This window comes from Puma concolor, chromosome B1 (assembly GCF_028749965.1).
Source record: "Puma concolor isolate L17-30 chromosome B1, mPumCon1.1.hap2, whole genome shotgun sequence".
NCBI lineage: Eukaryota > Metazoa > Chordata > Mammalia > Carnivora > Felidae > Puma > Puma concolor.
Window position 1 is genome coordinate 139,441,888 of NC_141670.1, and position 20,699 is coordinate 139,462,586.

At 42.6% G+C, this 20,699-nt stretch overlaps 1 protein-coding gene across 2 annotated transcripts in view; it reads left to right on the plus strand.

The window, feature by feature from the left end:
* The first annotated feature begins 277 nt into the window (after positions 1-277).
* TMEM150C (transmembrane protein 150C) overlaps positions 278-20,699 on the plus strand; it is a 78,484-nt gene continuing 58,062 nt past the window's right edge. Inside the window, exon 1 of one of the 2 annotated variants that reach the window (XM_086704741.1) lies at positions 278-373. The gene's annotated coding sequence lies outside the window, so the exon portion shown is untranslated. Of the gene's footprint in view, positions 374-498; positions 648-20,699 lie in introns of those variants that run through there. The other variant, XM_086704740.1, reaches the window with a different exon arrangement.

Here is a 20,699-nt window from a genome sequence, read left to right on the forward strand (position 1 = left end):
CACCGGGAAGAAGAGAGCAAGCTGGCGCTGGGAGGGAGGCCTTGGAGTCCACTGTTCCTTGCAAGGGTCAGAAGTTGGCCCGGTGTTTGTTCTTTACGCTGAAAGAAAACCGCGGGAGAGCGCAGAGTGGCGGAGAACTACATTCAGCCAGTGGATATGAAAATGAATTTCAGCTGCTTTGTGCAAAAACCCTAGGTGTGTAGACAGAAGGGAGCCAGCCAGAAGGTTACAAGAGGTCAAGAATAAATAACCACCAGGCGGAGGATCCCAGATTCTACCCTTCCTTTTGTTGGGTGAGGAGCGCCAGGCAAACGCGTCCACAAAGGCTTTGGAAAGAAGCGGTCCGGCCGTCCACACGCAGCTCCAGTCCCGGGTAACTATTAGGGGAGCCGAAGGGCGGCGGCAGCCAGAGGCGCGGGGGCGGGGGTGTGGGGGACTCCGCTCTCAGTGGGAAGCCTCGCGGCGGGGACCCCAGAATAAGTCGGGGGCGGGCCGCGGCGCAGCGGGCGGGCGGGGGCGGGCGGCCGAGCAGATCCCACCCCTTCCTGAAGGAAGCGCCCTCCTCGCCGCCGCTGCCGCCGCCGCCGCTGCCTCCGCCGCAGGTCACGGCCCCGCGAGGCGACCGCGGCCCCGCCGCACCGGAGCAGGTAGGCGCGGCGCCCGCGGCGCCCCCTCCTCCGCCCGGGCCGCCGGGCAGCCAGTGGGGGCGTCGGGCCCGGCTCCGCGCTCAGCCCGGAGGCGGAGCCCGGGAGCGGCGGGCGCTGCAGCGGGGCTCGGGCGGCGGGGTCCTCCCGGCCGCGGGGGCCCTGCTCGGCTCGGGCCCCCTCCGGGAGCGCCCCGGGCGCGGAGCCGCCCGCCCGAGCCCCCGCGGGCGAGACGCGAGTGTCCGGCGGCGCCGCGTGGTCCCCGCCGGCTCTCCCCCGCGCGCGAGCGCGGAGCCGACGCGCCTCGGTCCCTGCCGCCGCCGCCGCCGCCGCCGCCGCAGTGCTGTCCGCCGAGCCCCTGCGCCGCCCGCCGGCTGCGGTTCCGTCCCGTCCTTTGACAGGTGTCCCCACCCGCCGCCCCCTTCGGAACCCCAGGCCTTTTGTTGTCGGGAGGACTCTGGTCAGAAGCGACCCCAAATTTGGCCCCCGGGTCTCTCTGCCATTCGCTGTTCACTTTACCGTTAGCCAAGTCAGGCTGGCTCGGGGAGCGAGGTAGCCGGGAAGAAGGCACTAACTTGCTTTGCCCTGTGCACCGCCCTCCACTCTAAATGCACAGTCTGGCTTTCCTCTCCGGGGTGCACACTTGGAAAGAAATGGGGTTTTCGGTTTCTTCGCGGAGGCAGCGGTGGGGCGGGGGGTGGTTACCGAGGCCGTTTGGTCATCCATTGCAATAAAAAAAGCTTTGGATTATGTAGAAAGACCTTATTTAGTGGTTTCCTCCTCCATAAATGAATCGAATCGAGAAGAAGAGTGTTTTTCCCATTTTAAATTACATATTCCCTTTTTCTCTACCCATCCCAGTTCTCTGTCCACTCTTCCCTCCAGAACACTTTATTATATCACAAACGCTCCACTGATCTTTTTGTCAGGTTTATTCCGGCCAGACCGTCTTTCATGGCTGAGCCAGGATTTTGACTGCAAATGGGAGAACATAGCCCAGTTGGGATGGAAGCCTCTCCTCGAGTGATCCCATTCCCTCTTACTACATGCGAGGTCTTGTCTGAGAACCAAATATAATGATATGTTAAAAAAAAAAAAAAAAAAGTATTGGATCCATTACAACATAACAAAGCCAAATGGTAATATTAGTTTCTGCTTCTTCATTTCTCTGCTCGAATCAAAGGCAAGTTTTTTATAGTGCAGGGCTGTAACTCCATTCTGGGCTGCAGTTCATCATAAAGATAGGCGAATGTGAATATATAAACTCCATGGTAGCAGTTAATAAGTTGACCTACTTAAAGTTTTCAAGGAAAAATTGTTAGGCTCATATATGTGATATTTGCAGATCAAAGAATTTTTGTCTTAGCGCTCATGCATTAAATCCGAAACTTTTTTTTCTATGTGTCCTAGAGACACCATGTTTCTAAGATTAGCCATAGCTGTCATCTCTTAACTAGAAATGTGAGTTTAATCTTCAAGGCATAAGCACAGGAATTTTAATGGTGTATCCTTTATTTATACGTTATTTAATAAATGTTTTGCAAGCTCTCCAACTTGGAAGCTCAAAAACTGGACATGGTAAATAAAAGGATAAAGAAAATTTGCTACCATTAATAACTGGTTGGTAGATGTTATGACATTGAACAAACATATTAAAGGATTTGGAAAGTGCATGTTTATTAAATCTGCCTTTAGCCATAGGCAATTTGTTTGGATTATTTAAACTGATGTTGGTGTCTTTATAGCAATTGTTTAACTCACGTATTTCTCATCAAATGCCTTTCACAGATTGCTTTGTGGAGGAGATAGTTTGCTCTGTGGAATAATTTTTTGTATGAACATAATAATGCCTAATGTTTAGTCTTTGTCATAGAACGACCACAATCATGCTTACAATGACCTTGCAGGGTTGTTGTTGTTTTTTATACTATTTTACCTGCTTTGTGATCACCAACAGGGACAGCACTTTGCTTTACACTCTTGTCTGCACCCCCGCTTTGTTTCCCCTGTGACCCAAGCACACCTCTGCAGTACAATGGCCAGATTAATAGGGCAGCCCGCAGTCATGAAAGAGGAAAAGCTAGCTGGCCCCTGCAATTTTAGCCATTTGCTTTCACTATAATCTGGCCACTAGGGATCATTTCAGTAACCAATTAAGCAAGACAGACACTGACAAGATAATGTATTACCTCTCAGTCTTCCCCTTCACCAGAAGGATCTATAGCACTCAGAATCCACACTCCAGTGGTAATTAGGTTCTGTGAGGCTCAAATAAGATATGTACTAAAGTTCTCAAAATGAGATACAAAGACCATTACCAAATCTGGGTCTAAATTCATGAGAAGTCTAGGAACAGACTCAGGTATGTAATACATATTTTCCTTATCCTAAGGGTAACAACAGAAGTGCATCCCTACTTATTGTAACTGCAGACTTTTCTTCCTGGATTGGACGGTGCTGTGTGTCTTTATGGTTTTTCATAAACTGCTCTAAGTACTTTCAAACTCGCTTATGAGTTAGTAGCACTTTAACAAGTCGTTGCTGTCACCAAACAGCATTTCCTGTCACGTTTGGATTTTAAATTTTTTTTTTTCAACGTTTTTTATTTGTTTTTGGGACAGAGAGAGGCAGAGCATGAACGGGGGAGGGGCAGAGAGAGAGGGAGACACAGAATCGGAAACAGGCTCCAGGCTCCGAGCCATCAGCCCAGAGCCTGACGCGGGGCTCGAACTCACGGACCGCGAGATCGTGACCTGGCTGAAGTCGGCCGCTTAACCGACTGCGCCACCCAGGTGCCCCCACGTTTGGATTTTAAAAGATAACTTGCAGCAATGGAAAGTCTTAATGCAAAGAGATTTTAGGCCCGTTGGAATGGTATTTTGAGATAATAACAGAATCTTTGGGCAGTAGCCTTCAAATTTAATCCCACAGTGGTTTAAGTCAAGCCACCTCTGCTGAGTAGGGCTTAGAACTCTTTTCCCAAATAAGAAATGAATAGTTTTCTTTAAGCATCTGTAAATGGTCTTTCTCTATATCAGTACTGTCCCCTAAAACTTTCTGTAGTGATGGAAATGTTCCATAATTTGTCCAAAGTGCTAGCCACGAGCTACATGTGGCTATTGAGCACTTGAAATGTGTCTAGTGCTATTGAGGAACTCAATTTTAATTTTTATTTAACTTTATTTGAATAGCCACACGGGGCTAGTGGCTATCATACTGGATAGTCCAGCTCTGAATTGTCTTTATCTGTTTCCTGTAGAGATAACATTTGATGGTGATTATTCTTTAGAAGAAAGTGGAAATAAGCAGTGATAGAACCAGGAAATAAGATTTCACTCTGTCATCCTGTTATTACAAAAAACACTAGCATCTACTCTAAAGGATGTGTTTGCTGAAGTTCCATTCCACTCTAAAAAAAAAAAAAAAGTTTCCCTTTTTAATTTATAGATATTTGGTAGCCACAAAAAAAAGCATCACCCAGAGTTGTTTAGATGCTTGGCCCCATGTGTCTGTGTTCTTGAACTTGCTTAAATTTGCTCTCTTGCACATTATAGAATCACTTATTCTTAAAGTCAGTTTCTAGGGGTGCCTGGGTGGCTCAGTCTGTTGACTTTTGATTTCTGCTCAGGTCATGATCCAGGGTCATGAAGTCCAGCCCCACATCGGGCTCTGCACTGAGTGTGGAGCCATCTCTCTCTTTCTTCCCCTCCCCCTCTCTCCCCCCTCCCCCCCCCCCCCTTCCTCCCACTCCCCTCTCCCTTTCCCTCTCCCTCTGCCTCCTCTGCTGTGCATGCACTCTGGCTCTGGCTCTCTGGCTCTCTCTAAAATAAAAAAAAAAAAGTCAGTTTCTGCACTTTTAAATTTTTCCAGGGGAGGGACATTTGGAGAGAGGTAGGAGGTAGACAGTGACGCACAACCATTCCCCCTTAAAATTCCCATAAATCTGATAAATGAGTACCCCTGCCTCAAGGAATGCCTAGAGCATCACTTAAGGATGCTTGAATACACTTAGGAAATGTTCCATATAATCCTTTGTTTTTTTGAGATTTACAATTCACAATAACATGGTGAAGCCTGTAAGTTGAGATACATATACTCATTTAACTTTTTTATTAGTGTTTCCAAAAATGTTTCATATAACACTTACAGTATTTTTCAAATCATGTGTCCTAAGTCATGAAATTGATTTAAAAGGTTAGAATCAGCATTTTTATTTTTTTATTAAAAAAAAGTTTTTTTAAATTTTTTTTTTTTCAACGTTTTTATTTATTTTTGGGACAGAGAGAGACAGAGCATGAACAGGGGAGGGGCAGAGAGAGAGGGAGACACAGAATCAGAAACAGGCTCCAGGCTCTGAGCCATCAGCCCAGAGCCCGACGCGGGGCTCGAACTCACAGACGGTGAGATCGTGACCTGGCTGAAGTCGGACGCTTAACCGACTGCGCCACCCAGGCGCCCCCAAAAAAAGTTTTTTTAATGTTTGTTTATTTTTGAGACAGAGACAGAGCATGAACGGGAGAGGGTCAGAGAGAGAGGGAGACACAGAATCCGAAGCAGGCTCCAGGCTCTGAGCTGTCAGCACAGAGCCCGACGCGGGGCTTGAACTCACGGACCGCGAGATCATAACCTGAGCCGAAGTCGGGCGCTCAACCGACTGAGCCACCCAGGCGCCCCTAGAATCAGCATTTTTAAAAAATGAAATGGAATATGTAGTAGTAGAATAGGAATTCTCACTATGCGTCCCTCTGAGTAGGAGCTGCTAGTGATTAACGAAATTTTTGGTTCTCCCACATGTGGCAAATACAAGGCCACAAGGAGCATAGTGGTTAAAAGCACTACATTAACAGGACCCTTGGGTTCAAATCCTGACTCTGCACTGCCCAATCCATATATAGTAAGGACTATATAAGCAGGCCCAGTGTTTGTAGTATTAATATATAAGTGTGTGTATCCTAGATCATGATGTAAAATACTGCCTCTGAAACTAGGCTTGGGACCCACTTTTGGAAAACACTGATCTGAGACAAATGTGATCATCAATTTTAACAAGCAACATCACTGAGTACTTACAGGGCCCCATGCTGAATGCTTTACATGTATTATTTTGTTTCTCACAACAGTCCTTTGATATTTATAAGCACTGCCACAATCCCACAGTACCTATATTCCAGGATGTCATAGAAGCAGAATCTGGACCCCGGGCAGTCTGGTAACAGAACCCATTTAGTTCAACCCCCTCATCTCCCGTATTGCAGTGTAACAGTGATACATAGACAGACATCTGCAGACCTTTGAGGTTCAAGCATTATACAGCATTGCACAAGTACAGAAATAAGTAGACCACAGGTGTTTTCTGTGGAAGACAAGTCCTAAATGGTGAGAGGTGGTCATTGCATTATGTGTAAACTAGGGGAGACCTCTCTGCTGCCAGTCCATGGCCTCTGAAAGCTAATGCCCTTGGTCAGGCAGCCTGGTGACCAAAGAAACACGAATGACCCTGAGACTGCCTACAAATTGTGCAGGCTTCCTTCCCTCCTAACCACTTGCTAACTTCTGCGTACTGGTTGTAGCAAATAGTCACAAATGGTCTAAATAGATATGTCCATCCCATAAATCCCCCACTTTTTGCTGCATTCTAAACTTTTCAGAATCACTTCTTGCCTGTAGGTGCTTCATGGTGTGTATATATATTTTATATATAATTGGCATATAACATTATATCGGTTGTGATGTGCAACATATTGATGAGATATTGGCATATATTGCACAATGACTAAGGAAGTCTAGTTAAAGTCCATCGCCACATATAGTTACAAATTTTCCTGTGGTGAGAACTTTTAAGATCCACCCTCTTGGCAACCTTCAAATACATACAAACAGTTTTATTAACTATAGTCACCATGCTATATGTTATATCCTAAGGATTTATATTTACTTATAACTAGAAGTTTGTACCTTTTGATTTAAATTTTAATATAATAAATGGAAAACAATGTTGTTTTAGGAATTTTATATAAAAGGAGATGTCTTAAAATTGGGTCTGGAAATCTTTTTTTTCTCCCCTAGTGTAATCTAGAAAGTAAAACTAATTTCATTTTGGAAGTAGATTCCGGTTTTCCCTAAAGGTCAGACCAAATATAAGCGATCACATGCCCGTAGACTTTGTCAGGTAGAATAGGAGAGGCAACGGCTTGTCATTGTGGTTACTTTTCTTCTTTAAAAAGTACCGAATGTCCTTGAGACATTCAAATTTGTTCAAGGCTGCAGAGTCGTCCATCTCTGAAGACAGTGATACAGACTCTACCTGTGGAATACAAAGGAGTTCAGTCTTTGAAAAACCACTGAAGGTCATGTAACACTTTTAGGCAAGTGTAGACAAAGCTTAAGAAGTAGTTGTGGGGGCGCCGGGGTGGCTCAGTTGGTTAAGCATCCAGCTTTGGCTCAGGTCATGATCTCACGGATCGTGGGTTAGAGTCCCATGTCGGGCTCTGTGCTGACAGCTCAGAGCCTGGAGCCTGCTTCAGATTCTGTGTCTCCCTCTCTCTCTCCCCTTTCCCTGCTTGTGCTATCTCTCTCTCTTTCCCTCAAAAATAAGTAAACATTAAAAAAATTTTTTTCAATAAAAAAAAAGAAGTAATTGTGATTAACTGTGGCAGTAGAGGAAATTAGCCTGTAGTTTAAATGGTGTTATTTAATTCTGCAATAATTATAATGAATTATAATGGTTTTCAACTGAATGTAAACATAAATGTCTCCAGAAATAACATAGCCTTACATCAAACATTTCATTTATTAACAAAGTAGACTTCTTCCTGGGATTTTTTTTTTTTACACGTATAATGGCTTAGCTGCCAAAGAAATATTTTAAGTGGTAATAATTGGAAGTTTTAAAGAATAAATTAAAACTATACATAGCCGAGGTCACCTGGCTGGTTCAGTCATTAGAGCATGCAATGCTTGATCTCGGGGTTGTGACTTCAAGCCCTATGTTGGGGGTACAGAGTACTTTAACAAAAAGACAAAAACAAAACTGTACATAGTCAAAATGGACATTATATTATTTAAACGGGGCTGGTTACTAAGACAGTCTTTCAAATTAGTTTTCATTCTATTGATTCATGAGTGGAAGGTGTTAATTAAGAAATATTGATGTCATTGTGCATCATTTCAAATAGAAATATTATTTTTTACTGAAGTGTTTTGTAAATGAGAATTCTGTAATGAAATTGTCCTGGAATTTCTAGGGGAAATATATCTCCTGGAATTTCTAAATTCTACTTTTCACTAAAACTTAAATTATATTTACATAGAAACACTAGTAACTAAAATATACCTACATGCAGTAGCAGGAACATTCACTTATGGATGACAGTTTTTCTTTCTTGTGGTATTATGTTCCCACATATCTTAGACTTATGTCATTTTGAAAATTTTACCAGTCCTGTCAATGACAGCAGTGTTCACAAGAACAATATTTATCGCCCTGTAATTTTAGCAGCTAATAGAATTGTTCCTGAATGAGCAGATTATTTTTTCTATGACATTTTGATTGGTGTTTTTCCATTTTCATTTGAGCTTATATGTGGCATAAGAATTGACTTCTATGAAAAGGGGAGGGTTGCCATTTGCATACCGAAATTTTGATGGTCTCTGTATGCGTGTGAAAATAAAGACAACAGTTTTCCATTAACTGATTTGGGGGAAGGGATACTGTTGTGATCAAATGGTGGCCACACGATCATCTTTTAAGATCAGACCACTGAACCAAGTGAGCGTACAGTTACAGGGCCATAAATTTGGCAATTCGGAAATGGTGTTCTTTATTAGCTGTTGGTCACCATTTGTGAAATCCTTAGTGTGGCCCCTGGCCCAGAGTAACTTTTTTATTTTCACTGTTACGGCCTGTGCATATTTTACACTAGTTCTTGGCATACTGTCTCTGTTAAGGCTGACTTAACAGGACTCTGATGTTGAACCTAGGCTGACTTCAGTTTCGCGTATCTCCTGGTTTCCTTGCTTGTGGCATGTGTACCTTGACTTTCCAGTTTAATCATTGTTTCTTTTGTGTAGGAATTATGTCACATAATCTTTTTGTATCCCACCCAATTGAGGATGGAGGTTGGCAAACTATTTTGTAAATAAAGTTTTATTGGAACACAGCCGTGCCTGCTGGTTGCATATTACCTGAGACTCTTTCTGTACTACCGCTACAGAGTCAAGTAGTTGAAACAGCCCATCTGGCCCATAAAGATGAAAATCTGTACTATCTGGCCCTTTATAGGAAAAACTTATCAACCCCTGTTCATATGATACTCTTCTTATGGGATCCGTGAAGAAAATGTGGAAAAAATGGCCTATCATATATAGTTAATTATACACAGTTAATTGCTTCCTGTAGGAGCAGATTTCACATGTGAATGACTAAATGAGTGACAAATACTTCTCTTTTCCTATTGCACTGCCCATTGCCTATGCAAGAAGGTGTTATCACCATAGGCTTAGGTATCATATAGACCTGGGTCGCTAGCTGTGTAACTTTGAATAAATTACCTAATCCTTTTTAAGCTATTATAGGTACTATGGCACCACTGTTGGAAGATAGTCCTCTGAGCGTCCTGTGCATTTTGATAGGTCTTTACAAAGAGAGGCACCGACTGTGCTTTTGTCCTGGGTTGTCTTTTCAAGGATGTTTGTGTAATGAACAGTCTTGGATATAGAGGTAGTGTTGCCCTCAGAAGCAAGGGGCAGGCATGCTTACATCTAGTATAATAGATTTGAGTTTCCCCAGGTCAGAGTTCCTCTCCAGGAATGCTGCTCACTGTGTGTGCAGGTATCACATGACCCTCTTTGTGGCACCTTGCAGGAATTGAGCTGGAGAACGGTACAAGAAAATGCAGGTACTCCAGCTACTGCTATTGCTGAGAGTAATAAAGTCCTTTGTCCCTGACCTGAGAGTCTTGGGTCTTATGCCAGCATCCATGAAACTGTGGCAGATAACTTGTGCAAATAGCATAAAATCCCAGACCTTTCCAATTCTCAGACACCTATTCTGTGGGGTTATTATGAGACTTGAATAAGGTAGTGAATATTAGACATTTAACACAGTGCCTGGCAGATAGTAAGTGCCCAATAAATGTTAGCTATTATTCTCTAGCTGGTTATTAACTCTGAGGTATGAAGTTGAGTCCCAGTTTTGTGTGGACAACTTATATCGTAAGATAGTGGTTTTTCAAAATGTAGGTCGACAGAGCTGTGAAAACAGTGAAGTAGATTAATTTTTGTAATGAAACAGAAAATACAATACAATGGAATATATTAAAATATGCAAGTGCAAAATATGTAGTAAGGATAAATATTGATTTGTAAAACCTTTAGTTTCAGTTATATACGTGTGTGTGTGTGTGTGTGTGTGTGTGTGTGTGTGTGTGTATTTTGGGCTGTGATATAAAATATTTTTGTTTACTGTCAGTCGTGGTCAAAGAAGTTGGAAAGCCACTGCTGCCCTAATACATATATGGAACTATACAGAAAACTTTTGTTCATGAGAGCATAGAATTCCTGTCTTAGTTCTCATTCTGGAAAAGGGGCATAAAAGGCTACTCTCCCTCATCTAGGTGTGACTGCTGAGAAGGAATGACCTGAAATTCAGTTTGTTTACCGTCTGCAAACCATGTGGTTCATTTTGCCCATGATAGCAGAAAATGAATATAGCCACAGGTTATTTTCAGAAGGAAGGGTGTTTTTGTGGTTATGTTAGCATTATCCAATAGAACTTTCTATGTTAATGAAAATGTTCTGTTTCTGCACTGTGCAGTACAGTAGCCACTATCTGTTGAGCACTGAAATGTGCAACTAAGGAACTGAATTTTTAACTAAAAATTTAAAAAAATTTTTTAAGTGTAAAAAAATTTTATTTTTGAGAGAGTGAGAACAAGACCATGAATGGGGGAGGGGCAGAGAGAGAAGGAGGCAGAGAGAACCCCAAGCAGGCCCCATGCTGTCAGCACAGAGCCTGATGCGGGGCTCGAACTCATGAACCGTGAGATCATGACCTGAGCTGAAATCAAGAGTCAGATGCTTAACCAACTGAGCCACCCAGGCACCCCAACTAAAAATTTTAATTAGGATTAATTTAACTTTAAATAGCCATGTGAGGCTGTTGGACAACACAGTTTTATTTAGACAACACAAGGTTGTCGTTTCCTCCAGTACAATTAACAATGTGGTTTGGCTTCTGATACTGTCCTAGGGTACAGCACCCTTCCACTGGGTTGTTCAAACAACCATTGACCCTTGCCCATGGCTGGCTTGGGCAATCATTTGGGTGAAGAAGTGCTTGAGGAGTTGCTACCTTGGACAGCGCCACACACCAGGAGAAAATGTCAAGGAGCTGTAGGTAGAGATTCTCAACCCTGGCTGTGCAGTAGAATCATCTGAAGAGCTGTAAAAATTCAGGCTGCATTTCAGACCAAATCAGACATTTTTTAAAAGTTCCCTGGGTGCTCTTTCATTCCGTCTGCTGGGCAGCCTGTGCACTTCAGTGCTCCATCACGCTATCACAGGCTTGCCTGTGGTCATATGGGCAGGGAAATGGGCACATGAAAGACAGTGGACCCCTCCCTTATCTTAAACAGAAAGACTCCAACTTATCTTTGGTGTTGATTGCTGAGCTATTTCCCACCCGGTTGCCCTTGCAACAGAGGTCCCCTTGCTCAGTGGGGCCAAAGTGCAGATTTGTGCATAACAGAATTGAGCTTCAAAGAAAGAAAAATATAGGCTCTTATTGACCAATTCACATGTGCAATTCTTTCCATTTATATATCCAGCAAACATTTATAGAGGCCCTACTGTATGTTTGAGGTAAAGTGTGCTTGCTCAGTCTCATGGGGGACACCGACATGTAAACAGTTATCCTACAGCAGGGTAAGCATAATATGGAGAGAAGAATCACTATGTGCCTTGAGAGCACCCAGGAGCACCCAGGGTGACAGAGATAGTGACACCCAAACTGAGTCTTACAGATAAAACAAAGTAGTCACATGAAGAAGGGGGAAAATGAACAATAGAGCAGATACAGCCTGGGAGGAAGCCCTGGCTTAAATTTTCTGTTCCTCTAAAGGATGCCTGTTGGTTAAGTGTCCAACTTCAGCTCAGGTCATGATCTCACAGTCAGTGGGTTCAAGCCCCGTGTCAGGCTCTGTACTGACAGCATGGAGCCTGGAGCCTGCTTCAGATTCTGTGTCTCCCTCTCTCTGCCCCTCCCCCACTCATGCTCTGTCTCTCTCTCAAAAATAAATAAATGTTTTTTTAAGTAAAAAAAAAAAATCTAAGACTGAACCCCATAAGACACCCTCCTCATAGAGAAGACCCTCCCTGCAGTTTTGCAAACCTCACGGGATATCCTTATCCTAACTGGGCCTTATCATTTATTCATTCACTCACTCATTTATTCATTCATTCAACAAGTATGGCGTATTGAGGTGTTACTGTGTGCAGACATCATCTAGGTGCTGGTGATAGAACAGTGAACAAAACAGCATCTCTGCCCTCAGGGAGCTTTATTGTCTATTGGAGAAGACCAACCAGAAATAGATAAATAAGGAAATAGTATAGTGTGTGACAAATGTGTTATGGAGAAAAAGAGTTTGGAAATACCCAAGAAAGTGCTCTGAGAACTAGAAGTCTTGTAGCATGCTCTCTCTCTACAAACTTACTAGCATTTCTTACCTCTTTTTTGAAACTAGACCTGGATCCTGCAATCGTTTTCTTTTATTCAAGCCTGGCCATCCACCTGTGTCCATAACCCCCTGACCTCCTACCTCTTCCACCACCTAACTGTGTCAACAAGACCTTTCACACCCACCTCCCCTACATATCACATCTTGTGTTTTCACTCCCTTTTAATGTTTTCTCGTCCTCTGTTGGTTCCTCCCATTCTTTTCCTCTGCCCCAAGAGAATCCATGTCTAATAATGACCTTGACCTTTTGGCTGACTGCTCTCTCACTCTTCCATATGGGCCACTGCATGAAAAGGTGTGTCATGCAAACATGGTAGAGCACCTTCCACCCCTTCTCAGCACTCCTATCCATCCAGTTCCTAGTCACTTCATTCATTCCTTGAGGAACTGAGGACCAGGTTCCACGTCTCCTCTGCCTCCCTGGCTCCCCAACTCTTGTCATAACCCTTGACAATGATACCATCTTGGAATATCTGACCATAAATCTGGCTTCAAAATCCCCAGGACCATTTTAATAAGTTCATCTCCAGCTAAACCATAGCTGCTCACTCCCAACCCTCCACACAAATTCTTGTTCAAAGTACTTTTCACATCAGAAATCTTTTTTTTTAATGTTTATTTAATTACAGAGAGAGCACGAGTGGAGGAGGGGTAGAGAGAGAGGAAGGAGAAAATCTCAAGCAGGCTCCATGCTGTCAGTGCAGAGCCTGACGTGGGGCTTGAACCCATGAACGCTGAGATCATGACCTGAGCCGAAATCAAGAGTTGGAGGCTTAACTGATTGAGCCACCCAGGCGCCCCCTCAGAAATCTCAACCTCAGTGTCCCATTCTCTCTGAACATCACTATACATCCTTCTAGCTGTTCCATACCCTACTCCCTCCACCTCTTTAACATCACTGAGGCATCCAGTCTCTTGACTTCCTTCAGCTGCCCTAATTCTTCCTTATAAATGCAAATAGAGTCATATCTGTCTTCATGTCCTTTCCTCAGAGGATGTGCTATCCTGTTTTCTGCATGTTTAAGGCCACCACATTACCTGAATCCTGAGTACCATCTCCTCATGCTTCCTTCAAGACCTTTGCTCTGTATTCCTCTTTTCTGTGGTCTTTTATCTCTTCCCTTTACCGTCTCCTCCTGTTAGCGAAGCGTTCGCAGGTTACTTCCATAAAAATAATTCTCTTATGTTTAGTACATTAAGATCTCTACAAGAACGTCTCTACAAGAACACTATACAGTCTTGTGAAATATTGTTGGAGGTATATAAATGTATTTCTCACACGGAAAAATGATCACAAAAATAAGTTTAAAAAGTATTAAGACGGGGCGCCTGGGTGGCTCAGTCGGTTGAGCGTCTGACTTCGGCTTGGGTCATGATCTCACCGTTCGTGAGTTTGAGCCCTGCGTCGGGCTCTGTGCGGACAGCTCAGAGCCTGGAGCCTGCTTCGGATTCTGTGTCGCCCTCTCTGTGCCCCTCCCCAGCTTGCGCTCTGTCTCTCTCTCTCTCTCTCTCTCTTGAAAATAAATAAAACATTTTTAAAAAAGTATTAAGACAGATTTATTGATTTTGTTTTCATTTTTTTTTATTTTTGTAGTAAAATACTCAATATAAAATTACAGGGGCATCTGGGTGGCTCAGTTGGTTGAGCACCCAACTATTGATTTCAGCTTAGGTCATTATCTCACGGTTTGAGACTGAGCCCTGTGTCGCATTCTGTGCTGACAGCCCGGAACCTGCTTGAGATTCTCTCTCTCCCTCTCCTCTACTGTCTCTCTTTCTCTCTCAAAATATAATATAGTATAATATAATATAATATAATATAATATAATATAATATAATATGTATAATATAACATATAAATAAAATTACTATTTTAACCAATTTTAAGTATACAGTCAGTGGTGTTAACTGTATTCACATTGTTTCACACTCAATCTCCGAAGTTCTTTTTTTTTTTTTTTTTTTTTTTAGACCAGGAAGGTGGTATATATTTAAATCATGAACAAGATGCATTAGCTATGGATTCTAAAAACAACCTAATGAAGTGGGAACTCTTAATCCCATTTAACAGATGACTACACAGAGTTTTAGCAAATGTAAGAAATTTTCCAAAATTTGCAGAGCTAGTAAACGATAGTGCCAAGATTCAACCCTATTTTCTTTTTTGTTTGTTTTGTTTTTTGTTTTTTTTAATATATGAAATTTATTGTCAAATTGGTTTCCATACAACACCCAGTGCTCATCCCAAAAGATGCCCTCTTCAATACCCATCATCTCCCCTCCCCTCCCCTCCCTCCCACTCCCCATCAACCCTCAGTTTGTTCTCAGTTTTTAAGAGTCTCTTATGCTTTGGCTCTCTTCCACTCTAACCTCTTTTTTTTTTTTTTCTTCCCCTCCCCCATGGGTTTCTGTTAAGTTTCTCAGGATCCACATAAGAGTGAAAACATATGGTATCTGTCTTTCTCTGTATGGCTTATTTCACTTATTAGCATCACACTCTCCAGTTCCATCCACGTTGCTACAAAGGGCCATATTTCATTCTTTCTCATTGCCACATAGTACTCCATTGTGTATATAAACCACAATTTCTTTATCCATTCATCAGTTGATGGACATTTAGGCTCTTTCCACAATTTGGCTATTGTTGAGAGTGCTGCTATAAACATTGGGGTACAAGTGCCCCTATGCATCAGTACTCCTGTATCTCGGGTAAATTCCTAGCAGTGCTACTGCTGGGTCATAGGGTAGGTCTATTTTTAATTTTCTGAGGAACCTCCACACTGTTTTCCAGAGTGGCTGCACCAATTTGCATTCCCACTAACAGTGCAAGAGGGTTCCCGTTTCTCCACATCCTCTCCAGCATCTATAGTCTCCTGATTTGTTCATTTTGGCCACTCTGACTGGCGTGCGGTGATATCTGAGTGTGGTTTTGATTTGTATTTCCCTGATGAGGAGCGACGTTGAGCATCTTTTCATGTGCCTGTTAGCCATCTGGATGTCTTCTTTAGAGAAGCGTCTATTCATGTTTTCTGCCCATTTCTTCACTGGATTATTTGTTTTTCAGGTGTGGAGTTTGGTGAGCTCTTTATAGATTTTGGATACTAGCCCTCCAAAGTTCTTTTTATCTTGCAAAATTGAAATTCTGTACCCATCAAACAACTTCCTCCTTCCTCTTCCTTCCTCACTCCCTGGCATCCACCATTATGCTTTCTCTGCGAATTTGTCTAGTCTAGGTACCTCATATAAGTAGAATCATGCAGTATTTATCTTTTTATGAGTGACTTATTTCATGTAGCATGATGTCCTGAAGGTTTCTCCATGTTGGGTGTATTAGAATTCCCTTTTTAAGGTTCAATAGTATTACATTGTATGTATATGCCACACTTTTAAATGATTCCATTTTTGAAATTAGTAGTAGTATAAACACACATATATAAAACATTATATATCATATATATATATATATATATATATAGCGCCTGGGTGGCTCAGTCAGTTGAGTGTCTGACTTCGGCTCAGGTCATGATCTCGCGGTCTGTGGGTTTGGGCCCCGCGTCGGGCTCTGTGCTGACAACTCAGAGCCTAAAGCCTGCTCCAGATTCTGTGTCTCCCTCTCTCTCTGCTTCTCCCCTGCTCACGCTCTGTCTCTCTCTCAAAATAATAAACATTAAATATCAATATAATAAATCAATATTATATCAATAAATATTTATAATATCAATAAATATCAATATAATAAACATTATATATCAAAGTTTTTTGGTGCAGAAAGATGACTTTATTAAAGAATGGGGACAGGACCCAAGGGCAGAAAGAGCTGCACTGGGGTTGGGAAGAGTGACTGTATCAAAATGTTAATAGTGGTTAACTCTAAATCCTGGAAGTTTGAAAACTTTTCATCTTTTTCTTGATCTGTACCTTCTAAAGTATTTATAGTGAGCCAAGGAGACAGACCTTCATCGTCTACAGTGGAGTCACCCCCATGATGGGTACCTGCCCTGCTCCCCTGCCCCAGCTCATCTTCCACCACTCCAATCTGAGCACCACAAACCCCTGCTTCCTGCATACACAGTGGTCGGATGCCTGGGAGCCCCTGCCCATGCCACTCACTGCAGCTGCATAGGAGACTTCCACATCTCTGAAGACTCAGCCCAGGATCATTTCCTCCTTGCTTGCCTACCCCCTGCCCTCAGTGCTGGGTCACTTTCCCCCTTTGGAGCTCCCTAATTCCCCATACCAATCTCTGGTGCTGTGGTTCTTTCCTGATTAACTATGAGCTGCTTAGGGGCCGGGACTCTGCATTTATCTGTGTATGCTCAGCAGTGAGCCTGGCAAACAAGCTGAGCAGCTTAGGGGGCTACTGGTCATTCAGAGGGGCTGGATCACGGGATGCTCAGAAATGAGGTTGGAAAAGTAGATGGCCCTTTCTCCAGTACATACTGCTGCCCCTTGGATAAACAATGTAAAGATTTAAAAATACTTTACATTTTCCTAAAAATAAATTTGATTTTAATATCATTGTAAAAGACTACATTTTTATCTTAATGATACTGGTGAACTCTGGCCCCTGTCCTTGGTCACATCTACCATGCCCGATCTCCTATAGTGTTGGGCTTATAAACGTGTGTTTGGTAAATACCTGTTAACCTCCTTGATAACCCTCCTAGCTCCCTATGATCAAACCTCTGTTCCTTAAATTCAGCTACTTTGACGGGCTGGAACAGGAGTTATTTGGGGGCATGGGAGGCCTTTATCCTCATCCCCCACATTATATAATAGTGACTCGCTGCCTACACTACATGTGTGACTGATCCCGATCAGGACCCTTAGGAGACATGAAGAAGTAAAAAGATGTACACCTGGCATGGCTTTGAGCACCCTGGTGAGTAGAGACAGCGAATGAATGCTTGCTACCCTTGATCTTGCCAGCTACACTGGACTGGCAGCTAACATCGTATTGTAAGCAGCAGCTGTTCACACTAAGAAACCTTAATGGGCCACACAAATTTGGTAAAACACATTTCACAGGCTGGTAAAGTTAAGTAGTTTTGGATAGCTCTCTTACATATAAAAGGGGGATTGTAGGCCTCTGTTAGGGGGCATGAAAGGGGCAGAAGGAAAGTGAACAATAGTTATAATTACTGGGGAACTTAATCAGTTGGGGCCACCTTCAGCTTCTCAACCCACAAGGATTTATATTGGGTTTTCTTAAGGAAAATGGCCCAATGTGAGTGATTCACCCAAAGCATCTGAAATAATTTTAGCAAAAATTATTAATGATAGGACATTTAGTGTTTGAAACGATACATGTTTCTGCTGTTGAACCAATATGTGGTTCACTGGCCTGTGCTGTTTGCATCAGAATCACAATAGGGTCCTTTCGTGTTTCCATCTCATCCAAATCAGGCTCTTTTAGAGAAGCTTGGCCAGACTAGATAGCCCTGGTTATGATATTGTTGTATTGTTTTCTTTTCTTTTTGCCCAGTAGACAACTAAAGGAAGTAACATGACTCAGATGAAGCATTAGACTTGGAGATGTTAATGGCAGCCTTTAAGTCCAAGCCTAACTGCCCTCTATACCAGCTGCATGCTTGAATAGGTTATTTAATGTATGGAAACTTAGAGTTTCTGTTGTTCATCAGTAAAATGTGGATTTATTTGTCTGCCTTGCCGAATAGACTGTAAGCTTCTTCACAGTAGGGGTTGTGGCTCATACATCCTTAGCAAATCAGTACAGGTACTTACCTGCTAAGGTAAGAATTCTGCAAATATTTGTCGAGCAAGTCAGATTCATCTTACTTACTTCATAGGTTGTTTTGAAGAGCAGGTGGGATGAACAGCAATTTAGTGTAGTGTTGACAGCACAGGCTCTGGAGCTAGTCCCCTGTGTCCCCATCCTGGCTCCAGCATTCCCAGGAACATGACGTTGGGCAGGTTACTGTCCTCTGTACATCTGTGATGGTACCTGCCTCCTAGAGTTGTGGCTGGTAAGCACTGAGCAAATGCTCCATACATACCAGCTATTGATATGACATGTGAAAGGCTTTTCAAATTGCTGTTCATATAAAGGTGATATTTGTTAAATGAGGTCTTGCCACGTATTGGACGCTCTGAAATACTTTCAGTAGTGTGTCTTTCCCTATCTTATCTAGTGGTGATTCCATTACGTTCACACTTTCTTTTTTTTTTTTTTTTAACATTTATTTATTTTTGAGAGAGAGAGAGAGAGAAAGCACGCGAGAAGGGTAGGGGCAGAGAGAGAGGGAGACACAGAATCCGAAGCAGTCTCCAGGCTCTGAGCTATCAGCACAGAGCCCAACGTGGAGCTTGAACTCACGAACCACGAGATCATGACCTGAGCCGAAATAGGACGCTCAACCGACTGAGCCACCCAGACACCCCTATTTCACATTTTCTATATCCCAAGTAGGGTGTCTTTCAATGTGGACCCTTCTTTTTAAAATTCATTTATTTATTTGGAGAGAAAGAGTGTGCACGAGTGGGGGAGAGGGGCAGTGGGAGAGAGAATCTTAGGCCGGCTCCATGCTCAGTGCAAAGCCCGACATGGGAGCTCAAACGTAGGAACCATGAGATCATGACCTGAGTCAAAACCATGAGTCGGAAGCTTAACCGACTGAGCCACCCAGGCAACCCTCACGTGGACCCTTTTAATGACACCCATGATCACCCTGATATAAAATATAAGGTTCAAAGAAAGGCTGCCTTGACCTAGAACTGCTGTTTGCTCTCTTTTTCCATTGTCTGTTATACAGAAATAACTGTGGCCAAATCCCAGGCACTACACATTTTTAAAATTATGTTAAATAACAATGATTTCATATGTGAAAACACTGCAGTACTTTCCACACTGGTTTCCCTGCTTCCTTGAGTCTCTTGTGCACAGTGCTGTCTGCTCATCTTCCCAGCATTTCATTTTCATAATGGTCTCACCCACCCAGGAACCTTCCTGAGAAAGTATCTTATTTATATGACCAAACCCAAGTACTCGTGTTGACATTCAAGGCCATGCATAATCAGAACTCATGCTATCTATCCATTGTTTTATCTGTTGTTTTTCTTCCCATTCCTCTCTACTATAGATTTTTTCTGCCCACTTTCCTGAACACAGTCTTGACTTCTTACTTTCATTTTCCTGGTTCTCACTGCAAAATGCCCTACCTGACCCGTTCTGTTAAGGCCTACCTGCTTTTTCAATCCTACCTCTTGCTTTTTATTTATTTATTTATTTTTATTTTGAGAAAGAGTTAGCATAAGCAGGGGAGGGGTAGAGAGAGGGAGAGAGAGAATCCCAAGCAGGCTCCATGCTGTCAGTGCAGAACCCAACACGGAGCCTGGATCTCAAGAACCATGAAATCATGACCTGAGCCGAAGTCAAGAGTCAGGCACTTAACTGACTGAGCCACCCAGGTGCCCCAATCCTACCTCTTCTTGAACATTGATCGGCTTCTTCCTATATTTTTGCATTTGCTTATATTTAATTTAGAGCTTTATTAGGTGCTGTTTAAAAATTCTCATTGATGACTCAGATTATTAACTTAATAATATTATAAGGTTACCAGTTAAGCATTGAGGAAAATTGTACTTGTTTTATATGCATAAGTAAAAAAAAATAATAATAAATTAACATTTTCCTTTTGGCAGCTATAACTCCACCCCATTGCACATAAATAAAGCCCTGGAGCCCAGACCATATGCAGTAAAACAAAATAATATTGTAGAGCAAGCAGGGCTACTATTGCTATTATGGGACTCATAAGTCACTACTTCCTGACTTTTATAATACATGAGACTATGGCTGCTTCAGTATATCAACATTTCTTCTCTATTAAGCCATGGATAGAGTATAGAATTAAGAGCCAGAACCCTGAAATCATTTAAGTACATAGTGGGAATCCAGTAAATGTTGTGAACATGTTAGTCTGTGGTTTATTTTTGGGTCCTCACTGATGGAGTCTGATTTATATGTGTCCATTCACTTCTCTGTACTAATATAGTACATCTTCCACAATACCGATATTTTATTAAACTTAAGATACAATGAAATAAAATTGTATTGCTAGAGGAGCGCCTGGGTGACTCAGCCAGTTAAGCATCTCACTCTTGATTTCGGCTCAAGTCATGATCTCACGGTTTGTGACTTTGAGCCGCTAAGTAGGGCTCTGCCATGACAGTGCAGAGGCTGCTTGGAATTCTCTCTCTGCCCCCCACTGCGCGTGCACATGCTCTCTCTCTCCCCCTCTCAAAATAAATAAACATCAAAAAAATTGTATTGCTAGAGTACATACATATTCCGTGA